Below are 20,887 nucleotides of genomic sequence, written 5' to 3'. Positions count from 1 at the left end.
CCTTCATTTTACACATTACTTTTGCAGTATCTGTCCCAATTCCTGGATAAAAAAATGTATTTTACTGAACAATCTATTTATAATCGTGAGTAAAGGTAGAGCTCAATCAGCCATATGTACATTTTAAAATAATAGAAAGATATGAGGCCTGATGACTTGGAGAATACCTAGTAGCCTAAAGCCACGTGTGTGTTTTTTTTTAAATTAAATTTATTGGGGTGACATTGATTAATAACACTATATACATTTCAGGTATACAATTCTAAAATCCATCAACTGTATGTTGCATTGTGTGCTCACCACTGAAAGTCTAGTTTTCTTCTGTCATCATATATTTGACCCCCTTGACCCTCTTCTGCCCACCCCCTTCCCCTTTGTATTGTCTGTGTCTATGAGTTTATTTTTTCATTTGTTGTAAAGTCATGCTTTAATTAAAATTAAAACTCTGCTAATTTAAAAAGAATAACAAAATCTCCTCTATCCTTTCCAAAAGTGACTATATCTGTACCTTCTCTCTGAAACCTCATTTATACACTCTGGCCCATTTAAATAATTTCTGTTCTCATACCCAGAAGGAATGGTTTTCTTATATAATGACTAGTGGTCTGGTGCATGAAATTCGTCCATGGTGGGGTGGTTTCCTCAGCCCAGCCTGCACCCTCTCCAATAGGAGACCCCTTGAGGGATGTCTGACTGCCAGTTTAGGCCTGATGCTTGGGCCTAAACTGGCAGCCAGACATTTCTCTCACAATCTGGGACTGCTAGCTCCTAAACGCTCATCTGCCTGCCTGCCTGATTGCCCCTAACTGCCTCTGCCTGCCTGCCTGACTGCCCCTAACTGTCTCTGCCTGCCTGCCTGATTGCCCAAACTGTCCTTCCCTGCTGGCCTGGTTGCCCCCAACTTCCCTCCCCTCCCAGGCTGATCTCACCCCCAACTGCTCTCCCCTGCTGGTCTGATCGCCCCTAACTGCCTCTGCCTGCCTGATCACCCCTAACTGCCCTCCCCTGCTGGCCTAATCTTGCCCCCAACTGCCCTCCCCTGCAGGCCTAATCTTGTCCCCAACTGCCCTCCCCTGCCGGCCTGATCTCATCACCAACTGGCTTAAAACCCCTCCTCATCCCCCACCATAGGTTCTGCCTTCGCAGTTCATCCAGATCTGGTTCTGATTGGTCGATTTCTATGCCAGTCAGTATCAAAAGCTCTGTCTCCTAGGCAGCCATTGGCTCCTCACAGTTCACCCAGATTTGGTTCTTTGTTTTTTTGTAACTTTATTTGTCTTAGGTTATAGACAATAAATGATATTAATTAAACTTTTGCAATTAGTCTTTGAGTAACTCAACATAAACTTTGTCAGGGAGGCAAAAACATAAATTATTTACTTCAGTTTATGAGACCAAATGTATTGACTTTTAATTACAATTCTTCAGATGTTTGAAGAAAACCTCTCTATTTCTTTCTAAAACGATTTTCAACCTACAGTTTCATTTAAGAATCTTCATCTTTCTTTTCACAACATGCAACCTACAAGGCTGCTGCTTCCAGATTTGGTTCTGATTGGTCGGTTTCTATGCCAGTCAGGATCTCCAGGCCTATCTCTGGGCCTGATCAGAGAGGCAGGCCTGATCAGCAGCCTCTGGAGGAGGCCCAGAGAGAAAGAGAGGCACGATGCTGGCCAGGCCTGGAGAGAAAGAGAGAAGAAAAGGCTGATTAACAGCTGCCACGGAGCCTATGGATCAGACCCTGCTTCTCTCTCCAGGCCTCTCTGTGAGCCTGATCTGCAGCCCCCTCAGAAGTCAGTGCTGGGTCGTCACGGTAACCCAGCACTGACTGCAGGACTGACTTCCGGTGTTCGGTTGAGCCTTCAGTCATTAAGGTCACTGCATACACACACACACCATGGTTTTCCTATATACATTTACATTGATTTTTCTCCAACTATACCAAGTGAGAAGCATCACGAGAATAAAGTAGTATTTGCATGGAACCAGTTGACATAACAGACAATACCATCTCCAGATGCCATAGGCTGCTGAAATGAAGATTAAGGACTTCCTCAAAAACATTATTGATTGCATTATCTTCATTCAAGACCTCACTTAGATGACAGTAAAGAAATTAAGGGATTATAAGCCAATAATGATGCAGAAAAGGTGAGAGAGTTTAGCCTATTTAGAGAAGTGAGAAGCTGTGGAGAAGGTGGTACTGATGGAGCAACACAGAGAGAGCATATGAAGCCACTGAGCTCAGAAGAATTTTAGGAATATCAGGATTAAACAGGACAGCACCTGAAAACAGTACAGATTGTATTTATGACGGTTTAATTACAATGGTTTGACTTACAATTTTTTGAATTTATAATGAGGCAAATGTGATAGGAATTCAGTAGGAAGCACACTTCCAGAAATATGAGAGATGATACTCTTTTGTGATGTTGGACAGAGGCAGTGAGATGACTTCTCTCAACTGTAGCTAATATGTGTTCTAAGTACATTTAGGATGGTCTAGACTAAGATGTGATGATCCGTAGGTTAGGTGTATTAAATACATTTTTATTTACAACTAGAGGCCCGGTGCACGAAATTCATGCATGGGGTGGGGGGTGTGTACCTCAGCCCAGCCTGCACCCTCTCCAATCTGGGTCCCCTCAAGGGATGTCCGACTGCCCGTTTAGGCCCGATCCAGGTAGGATCGGGTCTAAACGGGCAGTCGGACATCCCTCTCACAATCCAGGACTGCTGGCTCTCAACTGCTTGCCTGCTTGCCTTCCTGATTGCCTCTAACTGCTTCTGCCTACCAGCCTGATCACCCCCTAACCACTCCTCTGCCAGCCTGATTGATGCCTAACTGCTCCTCTGCCAGCCTGATTGCCCCTAACTGCCCTCCCCTGCAGGCCTGGTCACACCTAACTGCCCTCCCCTGCAGGCCTGGTCACACCTAACTGCCCTCCCCTATAAGCCTGGTCACCCTAACTGCCCTGCCCTGCAGGACTGGTCCCCCCAACTGCCCTTCCCTGCAGGCCCGTACGCCCCCAACTTTCCTCCTCTGCTGGGCTGGTCACCCCTAACTTCCCTCCCCTGCAGGCTTGATCACCCACAACTGCCCTCCCTTGCAGGCCTGGTCCCTCCCAACTGCCCTCCCCTGCTGGCCATCTTGTGGTGGCCATCTTGTGTCCACATGGGAGCAGCCATCTTTGACCACATGGGGGCAGCCATCTTGTGTGTTGAATTGATGGTCAATTTGCATATTACTATTTTAATAGATAAGATAGAGGCCTGGTCCAAGGTTGGGGGCCAGCTGGTTTGCCCTGAAGGGTGTCCTGGATCAGGGTGGGGGTTCTCTTGGGGTGTGGGATGGCCTGGGCAAGGGGCCTGTGGTGGTTTGCAGGCCAGCTATGCCACCCGGTGACCCAAGCAGAGGCCCTGGTATCTGGGGTTTATTTATATTCTATAATTGAAACTTTGTAGCCTTGAACGCAGCCAAGCCTCCTGCTCACTCGTGGCTGCCACCATTTTTGTTGGGATTTATTTATCTTCTATAATTGAAACTTTGTAGCAGAGGCCAAGGCATGCCAGGGCTGTGGGAGCTTGGCTTCCTCCATCGCCAGGGGCAACTCAAGCCTCCTGCTCTCTCCAGGTCCGTGGCTGCTGCCATTTTTGTTGGAATTTATTTATCTTCTATAATTGAAACTTTGTAGTCTTGAGTGTAGGCCTGGGCCAGCCAGGGCGTCAGGAAAGCTTGGCTTCCTCCATTTCTGGGGAAACCCAAGCTTCCTGCTTGCTGCAACTCCGTGGCCGCAGCCATCTTGGTTGGGTTAATTTGTATACTCGCTCCTGTTGGGCTGGTGGGCATGGCTTGTGTGTATAGTGGAGGTACAGTCAATTTGCATATTACTCTTTTATTAGATAGGATGTTTTCTTTCTTATTTATTTTTCAATTACAGTTTACATTCAGTACTATTTTGTACCAGTTTCAGGTGGTATAAATCATATACCCTATAAGCATATACAGTACAGATGTGTTTTGCCTTTCTTTCTATTTAATCTGCATGGGCTGATATAGTGTTGTCCACTTGATCCTGTAATTTTGAGGTGAATTGAATGGGCTCACATTAAGGCAGGACTAGACCATACTTAGTGTGACACAGTTGATCTTTATAACCTTGTAATATAGGTCGAGGTCTTATATAGACATCCTTTTTAAAACATTTATGGTCTAAAGCTTTACATATGTCTCCTTTTTCCCCGATTGACCCCCCCCGCCCCAGCCATTCCCACCCAGGACATGCCCCCACTGCCCCAGTGTCTATTTCCATTTCATATGCTAATATGCATGCATACAAGTCCTTTGGTTTCTTTGTAACCGCCCCCCCCCCCCACTTCCCCTGCCATTTGGCTCTAGATATATTTTTGTTCATCAAATTATGTTGATCATTATATCCCACATATGAGTGAGATTATGTGATATTTATCTTTCTCTAACTGGCTTATTTCACTTAGCATAATGCTCTCCAAATCTATCCATGTTGTTGCAAATAGTAAAAGTTCCTTCTTTTTTATATCGGCGAAGTATTCCATTGTGTAGATGTACCATAGTTTTTTAATACACTTATCTGCTGATGGGCACTTAGGCTGTTTCCAAATCATAGCTATTGTAAATTGTCCTGCTATGAACATAGGGGTGCACATATCCTTTCTGATTGGAGTTTCCGGTTTCTTGGGATATAGACCTAGAAGTGGGATGACTGGGTCAAATGGGAGTTCCATTTTTAATTTTTCCAGGAAACTCCAAATTGTCTTCCACAGGGGCTGCACCAGTCTGCATTCCCACCAGCAGTGAAGGAGCATTTCTTTTTCTCCAGATCCTTGCCAGCACTTGTCGTTTGTTGATTTGTTAATGATAGCCATTCTAACAGTTGGGAGATGGTATCTCATTGTCGTTTTGACTTGCATCTCTCAGATGATTAGTGACTTTGAGCATGTTTTCATATGTCTCTTTGCCTTCTGTATGTCCTCTATTAAAACATGTCAATTTAGGTCGTTTGCCTATTTTTTGATTGAATTGTTTATCTTCCTTTTGTTAAGTTGTATGAGTTCTCTGTACATTTTGGAAATTAAAACCTTATCTGAAATAGCATTGGCGAATATGTTCTCCCATGCAGTGGTGGGCTTTCTTATTGAGGTATGATCCTTTTATTCCCACCTTGCTGAGAGTTTTTATCAAGGAAGGGTGTTGGATTTCCTCAAATGAATTTCCTGCATCAATTGATATGACTATGTGATTTTTATCTCTCAATTTGTTTATGTGATGTACCACGTTTATTGATTTGCGGATATTGTACCATCCTTGCATTCCTGGGATAAATCCTACTTTGTCATGGTGTATGATCTTTTTGATGTACTGCTGGATCTGATTTGCTAGAATTTTGTTGAGGATTTTGGCATCTATGTTCATGAGTGATATTGACCTGTAATTCTCTTTCATTGTGTTTGTCTTTCTCTGGTTTTGGTATTAGGGTGATGCTGGCTTTATAGAATGAGCTTGGAAGTGTTCCTTCCTCTTGAATTTTTTGGAATAGTCTGAGGAGGATAGGTTTTAGTTCTTCTTTGAATGTTTGGTAAAACTCCCCTGTGAAGCCATTTGGCCCGGGCTTTTGTTTGCTGGAAGCTTTTTGATGACTGCTTCAATTTCTTCCATAATTATTGGCCTATTGAGATGTTTAGATTCTTCCTGATTGAGTTTTGGAAGGTAGTATTTTTCTAGGAATATGTCCATTTCCTCCAGGTTGTCCAATTTGTTGGAAAAAAGTTGTTCATAGTATTTTGTAACAATCCTTTGTATTTTGGTGGTGTCTATTGTTATTTCTCCTCTTTCATTTCTGATTGTGTTTATTTGGGTCCTCTCTCTTTGCTTCTTGGTGAGCCTGGGTAGAGGTTTATCAATCTTGTTTATCCTTTCAAAGAACCAGCTCTTGGTTTTGTTGATATTTTGTATGTTTGTTTTTTTTCAGTCTCTATGTCGTTTATCTCTGCTCTGATCTTCATTATTTCCTTGCTTCTGCTTACAGTGGGCTTTTCTTGCTCTCTTTCTAACTCTATGAGTTGTAGGGTTAGGTAATTTATTACCATTGTTTCTTGTTTTTTTGCAGTAGGCTTGTAGAGCTATGAATTTCCCTCTCAAGACTGCTTTCACTGTGTCCCATAGATTTTATATTGTTGTGTTTTCATTGTCATTTGTTGCCATGATGTTTTTTATTTCTTCTTTGATCTTTCAGGTAACCCAGTCATTGTTTGATAGCATGCTATTTAGTCTCCATGTGTTTGATTTTTTTAGATTGTTTTTATTGTAGTTGATTTCCAGTTTTATGCCACTGTGATCTGAGAAGTTGCTTGATATCATTCCTATCTTCTTGAATTTGAAGAGACTTTGCCTGTGACCCAATATATGGTCTATCTTTGAAAACAACCCATGTGAACTTGAGAAGAATGTATATTCTGTGGCTTTGGGGTGAAATGTTCAGAAGATGTCAATTAATTCCATCTGATCTAGTGATTCATTTAGGATTGATGTTTCTTTGCTGATTTGTTGTTTAGAGGATTTTTCCAATGGTGATAGTGGGGTATTAAAGTCTCCTACTATGACAGTATTGCTGTGAATCTCTCCCTTGATAACCTCTGGAATTTTTTTAATGTATGTGGGTGTTCCTGTATTGGGTGTGTATATGTTTACCAGAGTTATTTCTTCTTGTTGGATTGCTCCCTTTATTATTATGAAGTGGCCTTCCTTATCTCTTTTTATGTCCTTCACTTTGATATCTAAGTATTGCTTAGATCAGATATAAGTATTGCTACCCCAACTTTTTTTTCTTTTCCATTCGCCTGAAAAACCTTTTCCCATCCCTTCACTATCAGTCTGTGTGCGTCTTTTTTTCTGAGGTGTGTTTCTTGCAGACAGTAGTTATATGGGTCATGTTTTCTTATCCAATCCATTACCCTGTGTCTTTTGACTGCGGCAGTTAATCCATTTACAGTTAAAATTATTATTAATAGGTACTTGTTTGTCACCATTTTTATTCTTTACCCCTGTGTTCCTTCTTCGCTTCCTTTTTCTTCTTTTTACAGCAGACCCATTAGCATTTCTTGCATTGATGGTTTGGTGGTAATAAACTCCCTTCGTCCTTTTTTGTCTGTGAAGCTCCTGATTTCACCTTCAATTTTGATCAATAGCCTTTTAGGTACAGTATTCTTCGATTCAGAACCTTCCTTTGCATGACTTGGTATATTTGATTCCATTTCCTTCTGGCCTGATGTGTTTCTGTTGAGAAATCAGTCACTACTCAGATGGGGGATCTTTTGTAGGTAACTTTCTGTCTCTCTATGGCCACTTTTAAGATTATTACTTTGTTGTTGCTGTTTGCCAATTTAATTATAACATACCTTGGATCAGTCTTTTGGGGTTCATTTTGCTTGGGACTCTGTGAGCTTCTTGGATTTGTGTGGGGTTTTTCTTCCCTATATCAGGGAAGTTTTCTGTCATTATTTCTTCAAACAGGTTTTTTATTCCTTGCTCAGTTTCCTCTCCTTCTGGCACTCCTATTATGTGGATGTTGTTTTGTTTTGTGTTGTCCCAAAGTTCTCTTAGGCTCTCCTCCTGCTTTTTAATTTTTTTTTTCTAGAAGCTGCTCTACTTGGGTATTTTTTCCTATCTTGTCCTCTAGCTCACTGATGCGGTCCTCTGCTTCTTCTAATCTACTGTTGATGCTTTCTATTGAGTTCTTTACAGCAGCGATGTAATTTTTCACTTCTTCTTGGTTCTTCTTCATTTCCTCTTGGTTCTTACACATATTGTTGAATTTGTCTTCCATTCTTTTCATCCACCATATGACCACTTCTCTGAATTCTTTCTCTGACAGGTTTCTTGCTTCCATTTCATTTTCTTCCTTTTCTTGTGATGCCTGCTTTTCTTTCATATGCGTGCTGTTTCTTTGTCTCCCCATGATCTCTCTTCTCTGGCTGTCTGGTTATGTAGTTGTCTCTCTCCTGCGTTGATTTAAAGGCACAAAATACAACACAATAAGGTACAATGCACATGGCACTGAACACAAATGTATTCACGGTATTAATAACACCAAATAAAGGTAACCACCAGAGAAAGGCGAATTAGAAAATAGGAAAGGAGAAGAGAAAAAGAAAAAAGAAAATAAAGGAGTGTAAAAATGAAATTGGGTAGAGGGAAAAAAGTAAGAGAGAAAAGAGAGAGAATAAGAAAGAAGAGGGGAAAAAACTATATATGGGGAGAAAAATCCAATAAAACAGCCACTAATTCCAACACATGCCAGCAACAAGTACCTGGAGATGAATGCAGACTACAAACAACAACTAATATCGAGTGAGGTGTGGAAAAACAGAAGCAAAAAACAAACAAACAAACAAACAAACACCCCCCCAAAAAAAACCCAAAAGGCAAAAGCAAAACAATTTCACAAACATAAAAAGCGATATAATCAACAATCAAGGAAAAAACAACAAAATGACAGAGAGAGAGAGAAAAAAATTGTTTTTTAATAGTGAAGAAAGAGAAGAGAGAGGTGTATTTGGACTTGGAGCAGGGGATTGGAAATTATATATATAAGTAGGGTAAAATTTTAACAAGGGGTAAAAAGAAGGAATAGGGAGAATCTAAAGCAGGAATAGGGTAAGAGAAGCAGGACAATTAAAGGGGAAAAGTGAGGAAGAGAGTGATGGCATAAAGGTAAAGTTGAGGTAGAGTAGAATGATGCTAAAGGAAAGATGAAAATAGAATGTAGAACACTAATCCCAAAGTAAAATAAAATGACACTTTTTTTTAAAAAAAAGGTAAAATAGTAGTAGTGATAATACTGATTAGAAATAAAAATGTAATAAATAAAAAGGTAAAACCAAGTGAGGAAAATAAAACTTAGTTTCTTAAGTAAAAGATGAAAAATATAAAAATTAAAATGTGCAGTAGTGAAGGTCATTGACTTCTTCTACTTTTCTGTTTGGCACGTCTGTTTCCTAGTTAGGACAGTATTGAAGTTCCCTGAGTTCCACTGCTCCTCAGTGTTGTAAGCCAGTCCTGATTTTTAAGCAGTCAGTATGTCCTTATTTCTTCTTTTCCTTTATTTGTGTTTACACAAGTCAATCTGTGATTCAACCCCTGGATGGCAGTGTTTCTGGATTGACCTCCAGGTCTATAGGTCCTCTCTAGCTAGTGTTTAGGTTTTGTTTTCCCTGTGGTACTTAATACCGGTTTGCCCCAGAGCTGGTTCTCTGATGGTTATTCCCCACTCTGATCCCCAGGTTCCAGAAAAACAACTTTCCCCTGCTGTCTCTTAGATTGTCCCCAATTGGGTGATCCTATGTATTGGGCTTAGTAATCAGAAGCAAGGATTTAAAGAGGTAAAAACAAAAAAGAGCCAGAGTAAGTGTGCGAACTCTGGGGCTGCGCCCAAGTTTGTGTAGTCTTTTTTCCCCTTGGGTCTAAGCAGTCGGCACACTTCTAAAAATTTTAGGCTGTCCTTTTGCGCCCAGATCAAAATGGGTTGTTTTTTAGAGTTCCCTTCTGTAAGCAGCTCTGCGGCCCCCCTTCCACATTCATGGATCACACTAGCCCCAACAGCCATGGATTTTTTTTAGACACAGACTTCCCCAGGTTCTTCATTTCCCACCATGTGCGCGTTTCTCTCTCCTGCCAGGACCACAGACTTCACCTTATCCCAGGCGAAATCTGACCTTTCTGTGAGGGAGTGTAGAGCTCCGCTGAATCGGCATGCTTGTGCCTCTTGGGGACCGGTGTGGTGTTCTTGGGTTCACAGCTGTTCAGTGGGTGCGGTAGTTGTAGATTCCCTGGGCTTTTCAGGTTTCCAATAACATCCACTTTCCCCTTCAAGATGGCGCGGTCTCTGCATCCAAGCCGGTCTCTCCGGGAGGGAACCCAGCAGCAGTGGGGGCTTCCCGGTCAGGGGAGCCCCATTCAGCAGTCCCCCACAGTCTCCTGAAGTATAGCTGTTCCTCAACTCATCAACAAACACTCCCCATGCAACCACACACTCTCCCTTTGTTTTCTCACTCACACACTATATTGTAGTCTGCCTTCCCGTCGGCAGCCATCTTCCTTTGCCTACCCTTTGTCTTTTGATTGGGGCATTTAATCCACTTACATTTAAGCTTATTATAGCTATGTACTTGTTTGTTGACATTTTTATTCTTTATGCCTGTGTGTTTCTTCTTCCCTTCCTATTCTTTTTGAAGCAAAGCCTTTAGCATTTCTTGCATTGCTGGTTTGGTGGTAATAAACTCCCTTAGTTGTTTTTTTTTTTTGTCTTGTCTGTGAAACTCCTGATTTCACCCTCAACTTTGGTTGATAGTCTTGCTAGGTACAGTATTCTTGGATTCAGACCCTTTCTTTGTATGACTTTGTATATTTCATTCCATTCCCTTCTGGCCTGCTGTGTTTCTATTGATAAATCAGTCAATAGTCTGATGGGAGATCCCTTGTAGATAACTTTCTGTCTCTCTATAGGAGCCTTTAAGATTCTTGCTTTGTCGTTGGTGTTTGCCAATTTAATTATGATGTGTCTTGCTGTCAGCTTTTTTGGGTTCTTCTAGTCTACTCTTGATGCTTTCTATTGTGTTCTTTATTGCAGCGATGTAATTCTTCATTTTTTCTTGGTTCTTCTTCATTTCCTCTTGGTTCTTACACATATTGTTGAAGTTGTCTTCCAGCCTTTTCAGCGTCCTTATGACCATTGATTTGAATTCTTTATCTGACATTCTTTATTGCCTCCATTTTGTTTAGTTCCTTTCTTGGTGATTCCTCCTTTTCTTTTGTATAGGGGCTGTTTCTTTGTCTCCCCATGTTCGCTCCTCTTAGTGTGTTTGGTTATGTAGCTCTCTCTATCCTGTGTTGATTTAAAGGCACAAAATACAACACTACCAGGTACAATACACAATTCACCCAACACAAATGTATTCATGATGCCAATAAACCCAAATAAAAGTGACCACCAGAGACCAGAGAATTAGGGGAGAGAAAAGAGTGCAAAAATGATATTGATAAAAGGGAAAAATGTAACAGAGAAAAGAAAGATAAAAAAAAGAATGGGGGAAAATATGTGTATATAGGGAGAAAACTCCAAAAAAACCAACAACTATTCAAAAAAACGCAAAGAACAAACACCCAGAGGAAAATGCAAACAACAAACAACTAATCAAAAAAATACACACAACAAATACCCAAACCACAAAGACCCAGATTAATGTGAAGAGGCAGAGCTTATTTCCCGAAGGTAAGGTCAAGAAATTAAATGAATGGGGGAATGACCACAATTCAGTATAGAGGACGTAGAAAGAGAATGAGTGTATAGGAAGAAAAGTACAAAACAAAATAAAAAAAGAGAAAATATATATTAAATAAATATATATAGAAAAGAAAATTTATAGAGAGTAGATAGGCCTGAGTTGGTGATTGAAACTGATTAAGCTATTGGTAGAAGAATAGAACAAGTGTGTAGAGGAAAAACAGAAGCACAAAAAGTTCTTAAAAACAAACAAACAAACAATCAAACAAACAAGAAGACAGAAAGAAAGAAAAAGAGAAAAAAAGGAAAAGAAAAAGAAACAACTTTGGCTAGTGAAGAAAGAGAAGAGAGAAGTGGCATGGACATGGAGCAGGGGAGAGGAAATTAGATATATGAGTAAGATCAATGTTTAACAGGGAGTAAAAAGAAAGGATAGAGGAAAACTAAAGCAGTAACAGGATAAGAGAAACAGGACAAAAAAGGGGAAAAGAGTGTTGGCATAAAGGAAAAATTGAGAGAGAGTAAAATAATGCTAAAATAAAAATATAATGTATAGCACTAATCCAAAAATAAAATAAACTAAAGGAAAAAAATAAAATAAAACTTAAAAAGTAAAATAAAAGTAATAATAATAATTAAAAATATAATAAGAAAGCAAAATCAAGTGAGAAAAACATTTTAGTTTCTTAATAAAAGATAAAAAATAAAAAAGTGAAGTATTGAAGGTAATTCACTTTAACGGAGCTTCAATGACCTATGGGGGATGGTTTAAGACTCCTCTCTACTGTTCTGCCTGGCACATCTGTTTCCTGTCAGGTAGTCTGCACAGTGTTGAAGTTCCCTGTGATCCACCACTCCTCTGTGTCATAAGCCATAACCTTGTTTTCAAGCAGGTGGGATCTCTCTGCTCACTTTGTTTCTCTGCCCACTTTCAGCTGTATTTACACAAGTCAATTCTGACACAACCCCTAGGTGGCAGTGTTTTTGTATTAGTTTCCAGGATCAAATGGCCTCTCAATCCAGTGTTTAGATTCTTCTTTCCCTGCCACTCTTAATACTGGGTTGGAAGGATGGACTTACCCAGAGCTGGTTTCCTTGCTCATCTCTCCTTATTCTGATTCCCAGTTTCCACAAAAACAACTTTCCCCTGCAGTCTCGGTGAGTGTTTTTTAATTGAAAGGTCTTATGGCAGCCCTGTGGGCCCCCTTCCACATTTGAGGGCTACGCTGACCCCAAGGGACACAGATTTGGTCGGGCGCAGTTTCCCTCTGAGACTATAGTCCCTGCTGCGTAGATTTCTCCCTCCATCCTAGATCCCAGATCTCTCCTCTCTCTAGGCGATCTCTGACTTTTCCATCTATGGATGGCCTCACCAGCTGTGTTTAATTAGCCAGTTCTGGGTGGCTGTTATTTGATTCAGTTGTTCCTTCTATCTGCTCTGTGAGAAGGCACAGGACCCGTCCGAGTATTTGGCTGCCACCTTTCTCCCCCTGGACATACATTTTAGGTGCCTGCAGCAATGGATGCTGGAATCTTGTTGTTTGTGGGTTAGCAGCTGAAACAGCTGGTCCCTGGGCATTGTGATTGTAGGGTCTCAGGAGGTATCTGAGGTCTCACTGGTTGAAGGCAAGGCTTGGCTTCCGATCACAGCTGGTCTCCCCTTTAAGGTGGTGTGGTCTCTGTGGCAGAGCTGGCCACTCCAGGAGAGATTTGAGCAGTAATAGAAGCTGCCTGGCCAGGGGAGCCTGTCTGTCAGTCCCTAACAGTCCTGTGGAATATAACTGTCCTTCACTCACAAATACCAACACTCCCTGCACATCCACACACTCTCCTTTAGCTCTCTCACTCACACACTGTCTTGAAGCTGCCATCCCATTGGCTGCCATCTTGGATCCCCCAGACATCCTTTCTGCCTGTTTTATTTTTTAAATCATTCAGTTTTCTGGGGAAGATTGAAGACTCCATAAAAGCTATGAGAATGCTCAGAAAATAGAAATGAATGAATGTTGAGTAGATTATGAGATATTTGAAGGCAGGGGCATTTGTTATTCATTAAGGCCCTACTTACAAGCTGTATATTGCCTCTTACATACAGTTTGAATTATTTAGTAGTATGTTGACTGGTAAGCCAAGGACAAAGATGTGCTCTCAAACAGGGCTGAACGGAACAGCATGGAGCACATCTTACCTAATAATAGACAACCATGTAAATTGACCGTACCTCCGCTACACCACCAGCCAATTAGGAGTGATATGCAAATTAACCCAACAAAGATGGCGGTTAATTTGCATACACAGGTGCTGAGTAATGGGGGCAGGATGCTTGCATCGTCACCATGGCTATGACACAGGCGTTCTGCCCCACCCCAGTCTCTCAGGGCCTCTGGGCAGTGTGGGAAGGCGGGGCCGGAGCAGAAAGAGGCAGCTCCCAGAGCAGAAAGAGGCAGCTCTGGGGCCTGAGTGGAAAGGGGCTGGGCCAGAGTGGAAAGGGGGTGCTGGAAGCCAGGGAAAGGAAAGCCCATTCTAGCAAGAATCTTCATGCATCGGGCTTCTAGTCCTGAAATAAACTTCATCCTGCTGATACCCCTTTATGCTGAGCCCCTGGGATTCCTAAGGGACTTTAACTAGGATTCTATTTTTTTCTGTTTGTGTGAATTTTCTCCAATCTTTTCATTTTAACTTTCTGCAGCAACTTTCATTCTTATCTTTTGCTGTAATTGCTGGGTATTAAAAGATGGTGTGACAGTGTTAGGAAACAAAATTGCATTGTCTGAATGGTCTTATCCTGGGTTTTTTCTTTTTTCTGATGTTATAAGAAATATCTTTTTTCCCTCCTGTGAAATCTCTAAAGTGATTTTCTCAGCTAATTTTGGATAATAAAGGCATTCACTCACTAATGCAGCTATTATTTTTAGGAATATATATATTCCAGTAGCTTCTATTAAATTGGCCTAAATTGAACTGAATTTCCCACCCAATGGTTTGGAAGGAATTAATGCACTTGCCTGTCTCTTAACCATTCTTCCCACCACCCGTCCATTTTCCAAGCAACCCTGCAACTCAGCCTTAATTTCTGTTACACAAAACAGCTGCTCTCAAATGCTCTGTGGTTTGTTAACTCTGATAAATATGAAAAGGCTGAGAAATTAGAGGTAAAAACATTGTCATTGAAAACAAAGCTGCTTGGTTTGAAGGTCATCTCTTTTGAAAGTGGAATGGGCAATAAAAAATGGAAGGTTAATCAATGTTTTACTTTGATAATGCTTTGCTTGGCCATTTGACATAAATGTTCATTACATGCATGAAATATACCTTGTTGACTTCTTATATCCTAAAAAAGTTTATCAACACTGTTGATTTTCTATCTGTTTCCTTTATAAAGAAGCACATGAACTTATTATAATTTATCTTCTCCCTTCCTCTCTTCACCTGCCTTTGTTTCTCTTTCCCTGTTCCCAGGTATATCTCTTTCCCTGAGAATCACCCCACATTGTCTTTTTGTATGTGTGTATGAGTGTGTGTGTGTGTGTGTGTGTGTGTGTGTGTGTGTGTGTGTGTGTTCACCACCCTTGGTTAAGTCTCCTTCTGTCACTGTTCCCTCCCCCCATACTCTCATCAACCCTATCTTCTTAGGTCACTTTCCTTTAGAAGAAAATGAGTCTTTCCTTATGTGACAGTTAATTCTCTGTGTAAAAGTAGTTTGATTTTGGTGCCCTTTTGATTGGACAAAAATTAGTCCAGATATTGCTGTGAAGGTATTTTGTAGATGTGATTAATATCTACAGTTAGTTGACTACATGTACAGAAGATTATCCTTGATAATGTGGGTAGGCCCCATCCAATGGGTTGAAGGACTCAAGAGCAAAAAACTGAGCTTTCATGGAGAAGAAAGAATGATACCTCAATTGGAATGTCAACTCTTGCCTGAGTTTCCAGTTACTGGGCTGCCCTACAAATTTCAGACTTAACCATCCTATCTAATAAAAGAGTAATATGTAAATTGACCATCACTCCAAGACACAAGATGTCTGCCCCCATGTGGTCAAAGATAGCTGCCCCCATGTGGACACAAGATGGCTGCCACATGATGGCCAGCAGGGGAGAGCAGTTGTGGGCAGTTAGGGGTGACCAGGCCAGCAGAGGAGGGAAGTTGGGGGAGACCAGGCCAGCAAGGGAGGGCAGTTGGGGGGGACCCAGGCCTGCAGGGGAGGGCAGTTTAGGGGGACCAGGCCTGCAGGGGAGGGCAGTTGTGGGCAATCAGGCCAGCAGGGGAGAGCAGTTAGGGGCAATCGGGCTGGCTGGGGAGCAGTTAGGCGTCGATAAGGCTGGCAGGGGAGTGGTTAGGGGTGATCAGACTGGCAGGCAGAAGCAGTTAGGGGCAATCAGGCAGAGGCAGGTGAGTGGTTGGGAGCCAGCAGTCCTGGATTATGAGAGGGATGTCTGACCGCCTGTTTAGGCCTGATCCCAACAGGCAGTCGGACATCCCTCAAGGGGTCCCAGATTGGAGAGGGTGCAGGCTAGGCTGAGGGACACCCCCCCCCCCATGCACAAATTTCGTGCACCGGGCCTCTAGTAATCACATAATTGCATAGATAAATTCTTTAAACTAAATCTCTCTTTCTCTACCACTATCTCTATCCCTATCCTGCCCTCTCTCTCTATCTCTCTATCTCCATCATATATCTCTGTCTCCCCATTTTTCTCTCTCTAGTCTCTTTCCTCCCTCCCCCTCTCTCTCCACTTCCTATCTAATAAAGAAGGGATATGCAAATTGACCGTCACACCATCACAAATATGGCAGTGCCCATAGCCACAAGATTGTGGTGCCCAGTTCCCTTAGCCCCACCAGAGTTCCACAGTCCTTTCAGCTCCACCAGGGGGGAGGCAGGCACATGGTGTGGCCGGACCTGTCCTCAGCCCCCCAGCCACCCAGGGTTGGCCCAAGGCACAGGCAAGCCTCAGATGGCAGCTGCCCAACTGATGCCCGAGGCACTGGCAAGCCTCGGATGGTGGCTACCCTGCTGCCCAGGGCCGCCCGAGGCTCAGGTAACCAGGGCCGGCCAAGGCTTGTGCTACTGGCAATGGCAGCAGCAGAGGTGTGATGGGGGTGTCGCCTTCCCCTGATCACCGGGTCGCCTTCCGCCCCTAAGGGCTCCCAGACTGTGAGAGGGGGCAGGCCAGGCTAAGGGACCTCCCCTCCAGTGCATGAATTTTCATGCACCAGGTCTCTAGTACTATTATAAGTACCTCTGTCTCTTTTACTTGTTCTGTTTCTCTGGAGAACCCTAACTGATAAACCACATTTCAAATATCTAGACACACAGCCACACTCACTTTGATAATTTAGCAGGAAAGGGTTTTAGTTATATTGATTATTGAAGGATAATTTCTAAAACTCAATCAATAGTGTTTTCATTATCCATGTTGATGAGATAACTTCTCCCACTGGTTGCTTTCTGATACACTTGGTCATGCCCTGATCCCTGATTATTCAGTGATTATTTTGAGGGCCTACCACCTGCATAGCACTCTCTATTTACTGCTCACTTTTTCTTGGCCTTGTTATGCAGACCACAAAATAGTGATCTTACAAAGAGTGTGTGTGTGTGTGTGTGTGTGTGTGTGTGTGTGTGTGTTGGGGGGGGGGCTATAAAAATCATTGCTATTTTATTATTGCTTCAACTTCTTTTTTTAAAAATATAATCCTCGCCTAGAATATATTTTTTAAAATCTTTATTGTTAAAACTATTACATATGTTCCATTTCTCCCCTCTCATTGTATCCCTACCAACTCCCCCCTCCTGCCCCAGCAGACCTTCACTACCCTATTCTCTGTGTCCATGGGTTATGCATATATGCATACAAGGTCTTTGGTTGATTACCTCCCACACATCAACCCTCCCCCATGTTCCCTCCAAGATTCCACACTCTGTTTCATGCTTCCATGTCTCTGGATCCACTTTGTTCATTAGTTTATGCTGTTCATTAGATTCCACACATGAAAGAGATCATGTGATACTTGTCTTTCTCTGACTGACTTATTTCACATAGCATGATACTCTCAAGATCCCTCCATGCTGTCTCAAAGGGTAAGAGTTCCTTCTTTTTTTTACTGCTGCATAGTATTCCATGGCATAAATGTACCACATCTTTTTGTTTTGTTGATGGTTTCTTTTGATGTGCAGAAGCTTTTTATTTTGTTGTAGTACCATTTGTTTATTTTCCCCTTAGTTTCCATTGCCCTAGGAGATCTACTGGTAAAGATATTGCTACGGCATATGTCTGCTATCTTGCTACCTGTGGCTTCTTCTAAGATTTTTATGGTTTCCTGTCTTATGATTAAGTCCTTTATCCATTTTGAGTTTATTTTATGTATGGTATAAGTTGGTGATCTAGTTTCATTTTTTTTGCATGTATCTGTCCAATTTTCCCAACTCCATTTAGTGAAGACACTGTCTTGACTCCATTGTATACTCTTGCCTCCTTTCTCAAATATTAATTGAGCATAATGGATTGGGTCTATCTCTGGGTTCTCTGTTCTGTTCCACTGGTCTATATGTCTGTTCTTGTGCCAGTACCAGGCAGTTTTGAGAACCATGGCTTTGTAACACAGCTTGATATCTGGTATTGTGATCCCTCCAACATTGTTCTTCTTTCTCAGGATTGCTGCAGCTATTCGGGGTCTTTTTTCATTCTAGAAGAATTTTTGGAGAGTTTGTTCTAGGGGTGTGAAATATGCCATTGGTATTTTAATGGGGATTGCATTGAATTTATAGATTGCTTTGGGTAGTAAGGACATTTTAATGATGTTGATTTTACCAAACCATGAGCACAGTATATTTCTCCATTTGTTTGTCTTCCTCTATCTCTTTTTTCAGCATCCTGTAATTTTCTGAGTACAGGTCCTTTACCTGCTTGGTTACATTTATTCCTACGAATTATATTTTTTGTGTTGCAATGGTAAATGGGATTGTTTTTTTAGTGTCTCTTTCTGTGATTTCATTATGGGTGTATAAGAAAGCCATAGACTTCTGGGTGTTAATTTTGTATCCTGCTACATTGCTGAATTCATTTATTAAGTCTAGGAGTTTTTTGATGGAGTTTTTAGGGTTTTCAATGTACAATATCATTTCAACTGCAAATAATGATAATTTTACTTCTTCTTTTCCAATTTGGATGCCTTTTATTTCTTCTTCTTGCCTGATGGCTATGGCTAGCACTTTCAGGACTATGTCCAACAGGAGTGGTAAAAGTGGCCATCCCTGTCTTGTTCCTGTTCTTAGGGGAAATGGTTTTAGTTTTTGCCCATTGAGTATGATGTTGGCTGTCGGTTTGTCATATAAGGCTTTCTAAATTGTTTTTTTATTTTTGGTTCTCTGATTAAATGATGTTTTTCTACCCCGTCCTCTAATTCACTGATACAATCCTCAACTTCCCCTAATCGGCTTTGTATTCCTTCCAGTGTGTCCTTTATTCGTGCTATGTTGTCCTTTATTTCCATTTTCACATTTACATATTTTCTCATGCTGTTGAGTATCTTTACCATCATTATTCTGAATTTTATATCAGATAAATTTCTTATCTCCATTTCTTTTATCTCTTCTTCTGGAGAATTCTCTTGTTCTTTCATTTGAGTGTTGTTTTTTTATCCTCATTTTGGCTGTCTGTTGTGTTTGTGACTATGTATTATTAGGTAGATCTGTTATGTCTCTCAATCTCTAGTGCAGGACATTGTCAAAAGCCATTTCTAAATAATTAGAATAAGCAGAGACTCAAGGCCTCTAGAGACTGCCTCTGCCTATAGACTGATTGGATTTACTCTTGAGTAGCCCTCAGGAAATTATCCATATGTGTGGCACCAGTTTTTCCAGTATGGTGGAGTATGATGGAGCAACTGCTTCTGTGTGGAGGCTAGTTGTTATTCTCAGTCTCTTAATGAGCCTCAGAAATTAGACACCATGAGGCAAGGTGTTTTCCAATAGGTTGGGTTGACTGTTTTCCCACCAGGCAAGACTGCCTGGATAGCAAATGTCTGTGAGGGAAAGATGACCTCCGCAGCATGAGGAAATGACTCAACAACAGGAAACGAAGGTGTCTGCCTTCTGAGCTCTAAGCCCAGAGCCACCAACCCTGGCTTCTGCTCACACAGCTCCAGTCTACTCTACACTCTTTCTGCCAGAGTACAAGGTGAGTGGCTGCACACAGCATTTTGTATGTTGGCCCTTTAAGAGTGTACCGGTGTTTCCATCCATCTTTCTCTGAGAGACAGCAACCTGCTGCTTTTCACAGCCAGATGTTATGTGGGCACATTTCTTAGTTCTAGTGCTCTCTGCTGCGGGGCCCATCTTGGGGATTAGACCCCGGAATTCTCAGTGGCAACCCCCATATCTGAGATATCTCTCTGGAACTTCAGCTGTTGCCTGTGGGAGCCTGTCCAGCCGTTTTGTGCTTCTGGCCCTTTCTACCAGTCTCTATGCATTCTCCACTTTCTGTTTTTTGTTATCAGGGTTCTCTCCATCCAGTCTTAAATTGATTATTCAGGTTGTTTTTTGGATTTTGGTTGTAATTCCTGAGGATATTTTTTCCATTGATTTTTTTAGAGAGAGTGCAAGGGGGAGAGAGAGGATGATGAAGAAAGAATGAGAGAGAAAGAGAGAAGAGAGAGAGAGAGAGAGGTGAGAGAAACACATTGATTGGTTGCTTCCTGCACGTGCCTGGACCTGGCAGGGTATCAAACCATGATTCTTCAGGGCACAAGCCAACACTCTAACTACTGAGCAACACCGGCCAGGGCTGCTTTGTTTTTTTTTTCATCTGAAGGTTGATTATTGAATTAAATTGTTGTGCAGAGTGAATGTTTGAAAAACACTGGGATATGCTCTCCAAGCGTCCTTCCTTTTAAATGAATGTTTTGATAAATTGTGAACCTTCCAGAATTTCTAAGGTAGAGCATACAGTATAGTTAACCCGATTGGAATTCTTGAGTGGAATAGAGATAGCTCTTACTTGTTATGAAGGCTATGATGCAGCTGTACTTCATGAGGGACTTTCCACACAACCACACAAAAGGGCTCAGAGGGAAGGTAATTGACTGGGCCTGTGAACGTGACACTGGGATTCAGAGGTGAGTAGAGTGATGGTCATATGGAGATCTCAGATGTAAGAGGGACTTCCTGGGAGGAGCCTGGCCTATAGGATTTGGCCACTGTCCCTGGAACAGATGGAGTTAGAACCTGGTGTCTAAGACCCAGCTAAGTCAAATCTCTTTCCAGATGGGAACACGGAGACTCAATGTTTCTACTGAACATCAAAGGGAATTTGGGGTAAAATAGCTACGTATTTTTCCCCACTAGTGACAAAGGTTTTACTGAAAATAAAAAAATAGGGTGATATAATGGGAGTGGCTAGGAAGTTCGTGTAGATTAGGGAGAGGTATAAAATTCGGTGAGGTGTGTCTCATTTCCAATTTATTCTATATTAAAAAAAATTAAATCTTTTTTGTTGAAAGTATTACATATGTCCTCTTTCTCCCCCATTGACCCCTTCTAGCCCACTTCTGCTCTGCTGCC

The sequence above is a fragment of the Eptesicus fuscus genome, chromosome 7, assembly GCF_027574615.1.
Source record: "Eptesicus fuscus isolate TK198812 chromosome 7, DD_ASM_mEF_20220401, whole genome shotgun sequence".
Taxonomy (NCBI): domain Eukaryota; kingdom Metazoa; phylum Chordata; class Mammalia; order Chiroptera; family Vespertilionidae; genus Eptesicus; species Eptesicus fuscus.
The sequence above is the reverse complement of the archived record's forward strand: the minus strand, read 5'-3'. Positions refer to the sequence as shown.